The sequence below is a fragment of the Myotis myotis genome, unplaced genomic scaffold (genome assembly GCF_014108235.1).
Source record: "Myotis myotis isolate mMyoMyo1 unplaced genomic scaffold, mMyoMyo1.p scaffold_m19_p_18, whole genome shotgun sequence".
NCBI classification, from domain to species: domain Eukaryota; kingdom Metazoa; phylum Chordata; class Mammalia; order Chiroptera; family Vespertilionidae; genus Myotis; species Myotis myotis.
In genome coordinates this window covers 8,756,206-8,766,910 of record NW_023416322.1, presented here as the reverse complement: position 1 = coordinate 8,766,910, position 10,705 = coordinate 8,756,206, and positions in this window count along the sequence as shown.

Here is a 10,705-nt window from a genome sequence, read left to right as displayed (position 1 = left end):
ACTTCTGGGAGGAACTAATTCTAGATAAAGAGAACCCTTAAGCACAGAGAATTTGACTAGAAATTTTATGATAGTCAAAATGTAGAACCAACCCAAATATTGAACAACAGGAGAATAGTTTAATAAATTGGAGTAAAGCCTCTTGATAGATGATTATGCATTAATTAAAAATGTTAACATTGAATTCATCATAAAAGATATGCTTATTTAAAATTTTTTATAACAACTTCATTGGGATATAATTCGCATGTCATATAATTCACCTAGTTAGGACGTATAATCCAACGATTTTTAGTATGTTCATAGAGTTGTACAACAATCACCAAAATCCATCTTAGAATATTTCTATCACCCCCAAAATGATTTTTAAAAATGCTAAACAATAAAAGGAAACAAATTTGTTACTACTGTGGTATCACAACTATTCAAACAACATGGGAAGAAAATATGTCAAAATGTTACCAGTATTTCAGTGATGGGACTCTGATTTCCTTTTCCTTATTTCTACTATTCTATATTAAGATTTCTATAAGCAGGGTGTGTTAATTTGCTAATGAGAGAAAATAAATTTTAATTTTTAGAAATTGTGTACTGTATTTCAGTTTGGCTGCAAGGAACATAAAACTCCAGTATGACCAGCTCAAACAAATAAGAATTTATTTTTAATCTCATAAAAGGTCATTTGGAGCTTAATGTATATAATATTGTTAAAAAATAGCCAAACGTGATATGAATCTGATTCAAATAAAGCAATAAAAATGATCAAGAAAATTAGAGGCTGACTGGATAATTGGTGATATGAAGAGATGCTGGAACATATTGGGCAGCAGCAGCTATTCTGTGACCATGAGGTAAAAAGCATGAGAGAAAGGCTGAGGGGCTCACAGAGGCCTTGGCCTGCTGCCTTTGAACTGCTGAAACGAGTTCTGCAGCTCAGGCCATGGCATTGATATTTAAGGCACAACTTGAGGGGAGATGGAGAGGTCAACAGACATTACAGGGTTCATGATTGATGGTAGGACAGGGTGCCCTGGGAGCACAATTTTCTCAGGCGTCGGGAGTGGACCTGGGTAGCTTCCCGGAGAAAGTAGTGCCATGGCTGAATCCAGCACGATGAGTAGGATTCCGGAAAGTGAGTGAAGCTTAGGGAATGGTCTCCAGGCTGAGCTAATAGTACGTACACAGGCTTCTATTAACAAGAGCAGGCAAGTGTGGGGGCCACAGGAAAACTAAAGGGGGTGGTGAGAGATGGGGATGGACAAGAAGGTGGGATTCAGGTCATGTCATAGATAATTTGGGGAGCCTGTATTAAGGAGTTAAACTTTCATCTTGAGGCCAGTGCCTGAGAAGAGGAACTCTTCTAAGAACTCACAACCCCTGCCTCTCTAATTGCAGCCACAGGGGCAGTTTCCATGTCAGTTTCCACAGCTCCCCTGGCTTCCCCTGAGCACTCGGGAGGGAGGGTTTCTAAAGAGTCAGCAAACCAAAGGAGCTGTTTGCCGAAGCCCCTGAGGGACACGGGGAGCAGGGGTCAGTTCTCTGTGTGCTGGGTGCTGGCAGCAGCAGCAGTGGGCAGCTCAGCATTTGTGGGGGGCAGCGCACTTTGACACATACTTCAGCAGCGTGCCCTTGACGAGGACAGAGGAGCAATGCTGGGAGCGAGGGCAGCAAAGGAGAAATCAGGAGATGCTACAGGTGGGGTGGCTCGGACAACTGTGCTGGTGAGCAGACAGGGGTACTTTTATGGGACTCCCAGGGAGAGAAGGAGTATTTGTGATGTGACCCAAGTATTTCATGACCTTCTCTTCAAGCCTCACCTTCTCCCAGGTAACCTGGGGAAAGTGTGTATGGGGTACGGGACTGACTCCCGTACTTGGGCCACTGTCCTTCGTCAATATGAAAGTGCTGCCACCAAGCTGACTTCTGCAGAGGGCTGATACAGGGAAGGCCCTGTCCCTAAAGTCTCCACGATTCGATCACACGAATGAGGTATGTAACAGACTTTTCTGAAATTTGAGACATAAGGTAGAAGCTAAACTGTGGGGAGGAAAGAACTGGGCCTTCCCCAGTGTCGTTCCCAACAGTCATCTGTCCACCCCCACCCCGCCATCCGCTACACGACCCAGCAGAAGCCATGACACTGACATGTTCTTGACCTTGGGCCACATCGAATTCCCAGGCAGGGCTCTCTCCCCCACTAGGCTTGGTAGCAGAAGGGAAATCGGTAGAGAGATTTAGTCTCCTCTTGGGAGAGCAAACTCCCAGCCATCAGGGTGTTCATTTTTCTAGTTCTAACGACTCATCTGCCTCCTCTACAAACCTTGGAGCCCCTTGGGTTGGGGGCTGCACCTCAATCGTCTTTGGATCTCTTCTCAAAGTGAAGTCTTCACGAGCCCACTTCCTTTTCAAGCCATTTACAACCCAGACATTTGAAACCACAAAACCAACACCCCAGATTTCACCTCCTATGTATTCCTGGGAGGAGTTCCTAAAGTGAGCAAAGTGCTGTTGAAAGGCCTTCCCAATCAACCTCCTCTGCAGGGTTCATCCAGTTAACGGGCTGTCATTCCCAGGGCTGGTACTGCTCCTTCCTGTATATGTCACCACTGACCCCAGGGTCAGACCTGCCACCCAGCAGGGAGTTCTCCCTCTGGCTACCAACCAGGTAAGTGGAGCCGGGCTGCATTCGGCCAGCTGCACGCCACACGGGGGCGGCGGGTTTCACGGGCTTGTGTTCTACATACGGGCCAGGAGGCCGATTCCAACACGTGTGCTGTGGAAATCTCTGCCCAGCCAACATCCAGTCTGGCAGATGGAAGAAATTCTTAAAGGCTCTATTTCTGGGTTTTGACATTCAAAGAAACACTGTGCTACCACCTCTTAAAAATAACTGGCTGCGTGCCAAGTTATTTTCATTGCCACAGCGATAAATAAAGCAGTGCTAGACCACATTGTTCATATCTATAGTGGTTGGTGATAACTCCCACATGCAAAAAAAAAAAAAGAGTATTGATATTTGGGAGGTTGTCTTGCTTTTTTCCCTTCCTTCTCTCCCCAGACCCCACCCCCGCCACCCAGCCAGGAAAAGTCTTGCTGATTTGAGTAACGTGAAGGGCTGGTCTTTGAAGTAAAATAAACCTTTACTCTTTCCTGGAGCAAGAAATGTCTCAGGACTAAAATAAGAAAGTGCCTGACCCACTTAGCATTTGATTCAGGGGAAGAGTTCCCCTAGAAACTTGGGCGGCAGAAAAGGAAAGGGAAGCTCATTAGCGTACCAAGCCGCGCTGGCTTTTAACAAGCTTGCTCAGAAGAAATGAGCTGAACCCATTAAGAGGGTCCGCGAAGGGGCGTGTGACTGTCACCCAGGACCGCCCGGCCACCTTAGTGCACATCCTGGGCGGCTTCCTTCCCATTCCCTTTGGCAGCGCAGGTGAGTGAGGAGCAGAGACGATCCACGCGGGGGTGTGACAGCTGAGCGCTGGTCAGCAGGTGCACGAGCTCCCGCATCAGGGACCACGGGCCTGAGAAACCAGGGCTCCTGCACGTGTTCGCATCCGTGGGTGGAACTGAACACACGCTGCTGAGTGAAGCAATCTCTTTGAGCAGAAGGGGGCTGTTCTAGGAACGCTGCAGCCGTGAGAGAACAATGTGAGAACTGGTTTCTAGAGAGCCACGGTTCAAAGCCTCTGTGGAGTGCAAGGACCAGCTAGCAATATATGGAGGGGACAGAATGAGTTTGCCTTTTTTGTTTTTTCTCTCCCCTTCGGAGGAGAAGGGGTAATTGATGTTCATTTCTGACTAAAGGGTAGTTTTTTCCCCTTTGATGTTGGGCAACCCATCAGATGGGCAAACAGGAGAAGGGCACGTTCGAAATCTGCGTGAATAAGGATCACTCTGCCGCTATGAAGAGCATGTCTTTCCTACTTACACGACTGGGAAGTTGAAACCCAGGCTCAGAAGGGGGCAAGGAGCGGGAAAGTGCCCTGAGCAGGGAATCAGGGGTCCAGGTTCCAATCCCAAGTCTGTCCCTGTTTGCATGTGGGACTGAGGGCTTTTCTGGGGCCTCAGTTTCCCCATCTGTAAAATGAGCACCCGTATTCTGAGTCAGAACCTACGCAACGATGAGCCTTTAAGACATTGTGCTCAGTGAAGTAAGCCAGTCACAAAAGCACAAACACTGTATGACTCCACTTTAGTGGGAGACCTAGAGTAGTCAGATTCGTGGAGACAGAGTGGACGCCAGGGGCTGGCGGAGCGGGGAATGGAGAGCTGTTGTCTGATGGTGTAGGTAGGGTTTCAGTTTGGGGAGGATGAGCAATGTCCTGGAGATGGTGGTGAGGCTGCCCAGCAGGGTGACTGTGCTTAGTATCGCTGAACTGTACAGTCAGAATGGTGAATTTTGTTATGTATATGTTACCACAACTGTAAAAAAGGAAAGATGAAAATAAGCAATTACAGCATTCGCTCATGATGCCAGGGGTCTCACAGCCACGGGGGCCAGGCGAGTTGTGTACATGAATGTGTGAGCCCAGGGACTTGCAGAATGACGGTACACCCCCATAACACCGGAGGGGCAGCGGCTCCCCAGCCCAGCCAAGACTTGCCATGCAGGAATGTGGGTAGGTTTTTCAAGAAAAGTGAAAATTCTGGATATTTAGCTGAAATTTCTGAATTCTCCAAGTTGGCAACTAATATCAAATCTTTAAAAAAACACATACACCAACAAACAACTGTGGGCCACAGTACATGTACAATTTAGATTCTGCTTCCAGGCCTCTGGCCTTTCCCTCTGTAGACAGCCGATCTGTGTCATCTGGCTCCCTTTTCTTCTTCCTTTGTCAGAATCACACCCCACACTTCTCCCTCAGCCACAGGCATGGCCAAATCAAACTGTACTTGGACAAGTCCCCTGACTTTCCACACTGTGTGCCCAGGGGAGCCCACAGAACATGCCAGAGCAGGCAGGGTATAGATACAATGTGCCCCAAAATAATGTATACACACACTCTGAATAGTTTTAAAGGCAGTGTTTGTTAAAAAGCCATTTCAGCCCTGGCCGGCTTGGCTCAGTGGATAGAGTGTCAGCCTGCGGATTGAAGGGTCCCAGGTTTGATTCCGGCCAAGGGCACATGCCTGGATTGCGGGCTTGATCCCCAGTGGGGGGCGTGCAGGAGGCAGCCAGTCAATGCTTCTCCCTCATCATTGATGTTTCTATCTCTCTCTCCTTCTCCCTTCCTCTCTAAAATCAATAAAGAAATATATATATATATATATGCCATTTCATTTTCAAAATTGAGCTAAGAGTTGTTACAGTGTGTATACATTTGGCGGGTGGCACCCCGTATAATCCACTGTAGCAGGTACCCTGGCATCAACACAGTGGTGGTTCTAGCAGAGCCCACCAGAGATGTTGGGGGCCTAATGTGCTTTTTCTAGCCCCAAACTCCACTATTTCTTATCACTATCTTTTTTTTTTGTATTCTTAATGGCAACCTAGTGAAATAGTCCTTAACTCTCGCATCATACTTGATGCCATCCAGCTCTTGAATTCTCTTTTAAAACCAATCAACTTCCTCACTCTCTCTGATGTCCATTCTTATCACCATACTCAGAAGTCAAGCAATATCATGCATCTTTCTTGATTTTTGACAAATGTGGAAAACATAACCCAGTCGTTGAGATCTCGGGATATAGAGGCTGTATTTTGTCAGGGCACCAACAGCCATGCAGACTCTAGGGAGCACCTACCCCAGTGATGGTGAACCTATGACACGCGTGTCAGAGGTGACACGCGAACTCATTTTTTTTTGGTTGATTTTTCTTTGTTCAATGGCATTTAAATATATAAAATAAATATCAAAAATATAAATCTTTGTTTTACTATGGTTGCAAATATATAAAAAAATTTCTATATGTGACACGGCACCAGAGTTAAGTTAGGGTTTTTCAAAATGCTGTCACGCCGAGCTCAAAAGGTTCGCCATCACTGGCTTACACTGTGTTTCCCTTATAAGTCCAGTACTGCAACTCAGCAAAAGAGCAATAGGCAGCGTTCTGCGCTCGCTAACAGCTTCACTTAAAGGAAGGACGGTGCTTGCAAAAAGTAGGCCATGTGGGGAGGTGTAGGGAACATGTCACTAATCACCTGCCAGGCTGCTTCTTGCTTATACCAAATCTGGTAGCAAAAAGAGAGATATTTGGGCATATCCTTAGGCTAGGCTTTCTACGATTAATTCTCAGTGACAGCACAGATGTCTCCTGCTCGCGAGAAACCATCAAAAGCTCCTTTTTTGATCTAATATGCTCTTCCAAAGTGAGGAAGCAAAAGGATTGCTTGAGAGGAACAGATCTGCACTCTCAGCAAACCCTGGTGGCGATGGGAAGGCTGTGGCCCTGCACTCAGTGAGTCTTCCTGTCTCCTCCTGCGGCCCAGCGCAGCCTTCTGCCCGGCGATGCTGCATCCAGCTGGCAGTCTTTTCCAGGTAGCTACAGTTTGCCTCTTTGTGAGCATGACCATTTCCCTCCCAGCTATGCATCATTCTGCTGACATTTCTGAAGGGCCTACTATGTGCTAGGAGCTGGGATATAATGAAGTTCACCATCTCATGGGGAAGCAGAGGCATAAACAGAGTGTGTGCGTGAATACTGTTGATGCTCCGCCCGGTCCCCTTCCCTGGCCCAGGGTTCCCACCGCTGCTATGCGGTTGTTGGCTCACAGTTATGGGTGCCCTACTCCTGAGAGTTGCCCTCATTCAATGGGGGCTGCTTCCCCTGGTCAGTTATATCCACCCTGGGCAGCCACAGCCAAAGACTTACTGATATGGAAAAACAATCTGCAATGTCATTTATGTTCCCGAGAACCCCACCCTCCCCCCCATGCGGCATGAACCAGGCCAGGGCTAAACTTTACCGGGAACCACAGTTTTTGGTGGCTCTTTCCCCTTAGTCTGCTCCAGGTCCTCACAGGTCTGTCTGAAGAGCACTTCTGTAATATGCCCCAAGTGCCTACCTCAGGCTCTGCTTCTAAGGAACCCAACCTGTGCCATTGTTATGGAGATGATATTTGATAGAAATCTTCCTGAAATGTTAGACTGTCCTTTGCCTTTTAAAGCAAAGAATTCTAAATAGAATTTTGTAGGAGAAAATATTTGCAAATCATATATCTGATAAGGGGTTAATATCCAAAATATATAAAGAACTCATACAACCAATAACAACAAAATGTGAATAAAATAATGGGTGGAGGATTTGAATGACATATTTTCAAAGAAGACATACAGAGGGCAACAGGTACATGAAAAGATGCTCAATATCACTCATCAGGAAAATGCAAATCAAAACCACAATGAGATATTACCTCACACCTGTTAGAATGGCTACTATATATATAAATAGCACATGCAGGTGAGGATGCAGAGAAAAGAGAACCCTTGTGCACCATCGTTGGGATTGTGAATTGGTGCAGCCACTATGGAAAACAGTATGGAGATTCCTCAAAAATTAAAAAAAAGAACTACCATATGGTCCAGCAATTCCACTTCTAGGTAGCTGTCCAAAGGAGAAAAAAACACATTAATTCAAAAAGATATATGTTCCCCTATGGTCATTGAAGCACTACTTACAACAGTCAAGATATGGAAACAACCTAAGTGTCCATCAATGGATGAATGGATAAAGAAGATGTACATATATACAATGGAATACTATTCAGCCATAAAAAAGAATGAAACCTTGACATTTGTGGCAACCTGGACAGACCTTGATGGTTTTATGCTGAGTGAAATAAGTCAGAGAGAGAAAGACAAATTCTGTATGACCTCACTTATATGTCAAATTTGAAACAAAACAGAAAAACCAAATTCATAGATACAGAGAACAGATTGTTTTTGTAAGGTGTCAGATGTTAACTAGACTTATTGTGGTGATCATTTCACAGTCCACACAAACACCAAATCATTACGTTGTACACCTGAAACTAATACAATGGTATATGTCAATTATACCTTAATAAATAAATATAGATAAATATAACTTTGAATATTTTGGAACGACTTCGCTTTTATTTCCTCCTCAGTAAAATGAGGACATTGAATGAGACGATCTCTCTGCCAGCTCTTGTGTCTTGGACTTTATAACCGTGAGCACCTCTTTGGGGATGGAGTGGCAGGAGAGGCAGCCCTGGGTTCAGATCCTGGCCCCCCACCTGACAGCCCAGGGTCCCTGGCAAGCTGCTGGCCTTGCTGAGCAGCAGTTCCTTCCCCCGAGTGGGGAAGTGATGTCAGTCTCAGGGTTGTTGTCAGAACTAAGTGAAGCCATCCGCAGGTGCGGCCCCAGCAATAAAGCCAACTGTTACTGGTACCTGTGTGGTGTCATTACCACCTTAAAACAGGGACATCTGAAGAGGCTGGTGTCATTACCACCTTAAAACAGGGACATCTGAGGAGGCCTGGAGGACAGCTTGCCCTATACCCAGTGCTCACAGACCCCTGTGCTCTGTGAGTTGGTGGTGGTGTTTGGTGTTTCCTCTGCTTTCAGGCTGTCCACTGTCTCCAGAAATTGAATTTTCTAACTCTAATCTGCTGTAGGTTGGAAAACCATCTAACCAGACTTATTAGAATGATTGGGTATCATCATCATCATCATCATCATCATAATCATCTCTTGGCCCAATCTAACTTGTTACATGATGTAAGTTGTAGATGCGTCACTTTTGACTAGATTGTGGCCTCTTAGAGCACACAGACAATGTCTTAATCATCCATTGATCTCTAACGTCTAGCCAGTGCTAGCAGATAGCAGGGATCCAATAAATGCTAGTTGGAACACAGTTTTAATAAGAATTAGAAATACGATGTAAGTAAAGAGGCTCAGAAAGAAGACATAAACCTCTGCTGCGTAAGTGAAGTCAATAAGTTTTCTTTCTGGATGATTGAGGCTTCTGGGGAAATGATTTTGAAATAGGTATTAACAATATGTATGCGGATATGAAAGGGGGAAAGGGAGTATGGATTTTAATTTTCAGTTTATGGTATTATGAGGGCTAAACCTCAGAAGATTAAAATTCTGCTTTTCTTTTCCACATTCCCCATGATGGGCAGCGTGTCTTAATATTATGAGTTTTGCAAACAATGGAGAGAAACCCAAGGGAAAGCCATGTGGGTGTTTGTCTCCTGTAGCTCCTCGTCCCCCTGCTGTCATTCTCCTTTGATGTCTTTCTTGTGTTTCCTGAAATGACACAGATTCTCCGGCTGTTTTGGGGCCCAGTCCCTGGCTCTCGGAAGGTGGGCAGAAGCCAGCTGAGAGATGAGAGAGAGCTAGGTTGCTTAACCAGCTGTCCTTATTGTCCAGGCCACTAGGCAGGATGGAAGGAGAGCTGGTCCCTCTGAGCTCAAATTCCATAAACTGCTGCAGTGGTGCCTTCTGTTCACACAGCAATTAAACCGGTTAAACAACTGCCTGACCCCGGATTGCTGGCTGGGAGCCCAGTTTGGTCTTATCTGTCTAACAGGAACCCACAATGCAAGTCTTTGCTGGGCTGCCACCAGGCTTAGCATGGGAGCATTTTCCTTCTTTATCTTAAAGGCCCAGCAGCTTCAGGGAAAATCTGATCTGGCCAAAGCGAACTTGGACATGGGAGCATCGCCTCTGAGTCCTTTAGGGTACAGGTTTGGATTGAAGACTCAGAATCATAACCCCCTAACCCAGTGGGCCTGAACCTGGCTGCCACCTGGGGGCCTGTTACCTGCTCGCTGACCCAGGCTGTAGCCAAGACCCATTACAGCAGAATCTCGGGGGCACAGACACAGCCAAGGTTGGAAATGAATTGGATGAAGACCAATTCATAGAGAAGGTTTGGAGATTTCAGAGTGAGCTCAGAGAAGAGGAGCGAGTATGAAGTTCGTATTCATCTTCACTAGAGAACCGGGCCAAGAATTAGCCAGGCCCCGTGATGCAGTAGAACCGTCTACATATATGGTATTAGACTCGCGGGGCTCAGGTCCCAGTGCCGCTACCTATTACCTCATGATCTTGGGAAACTAACTCTGGGCTTCTATTTTCTCATCTATAAAAATGTACGTTACCATCTCTCCCCTGCGTAGGTTTTGTGCGGTAGGTAATACGTAGCTTGCATATAGCAGGTATTCAGCAAGTAGTAGCTGCTATTGCAGTGTTATGCGAAGTGCCCAAGTCCCAGAAAACCTCAGCGTATTGCCTGCTGATTCCAAAGAAATAAGCCAGAGGCCAGGCTGTGAACGACATGGGTTTATAAGGACTTACGTGCGTACCGGGGGTGGCCGGCTGGCAAAGTTGACCGCAACCCAGGATTTCCCAGCACAGGTTTTGAGAGAGCAGAAAACAAAGCAAAACAGGGCATGCAGGGGCCGGTGTGTGTGTGTGTGTGTGTGTGTGTGTGTGTGTGTGTGTGCTCGCCAGCGAGCTGTGTGAGATCAAAACACTAGCTGCTTCTCTGCAGCTGTTTACAGTCTGGGCTCACATCGAGGAGTTTTCGCTCCCAAGGCTCGTCGTCTGCTTACTGATGGCCTTCACTATGTCCTCCCCCTCGACCCGGGCGGGGCGGGGGAGCTGGGTCTGGGAGGGGGCCGTGTTCTCACACCCCATGCTGGGTGTTACATGCAGGCAGTTAATAGCTAAGACGATCGGGACGTCTTTGGTTGGGTTTCTTCTCTACTCTTGTGAGCCTTTC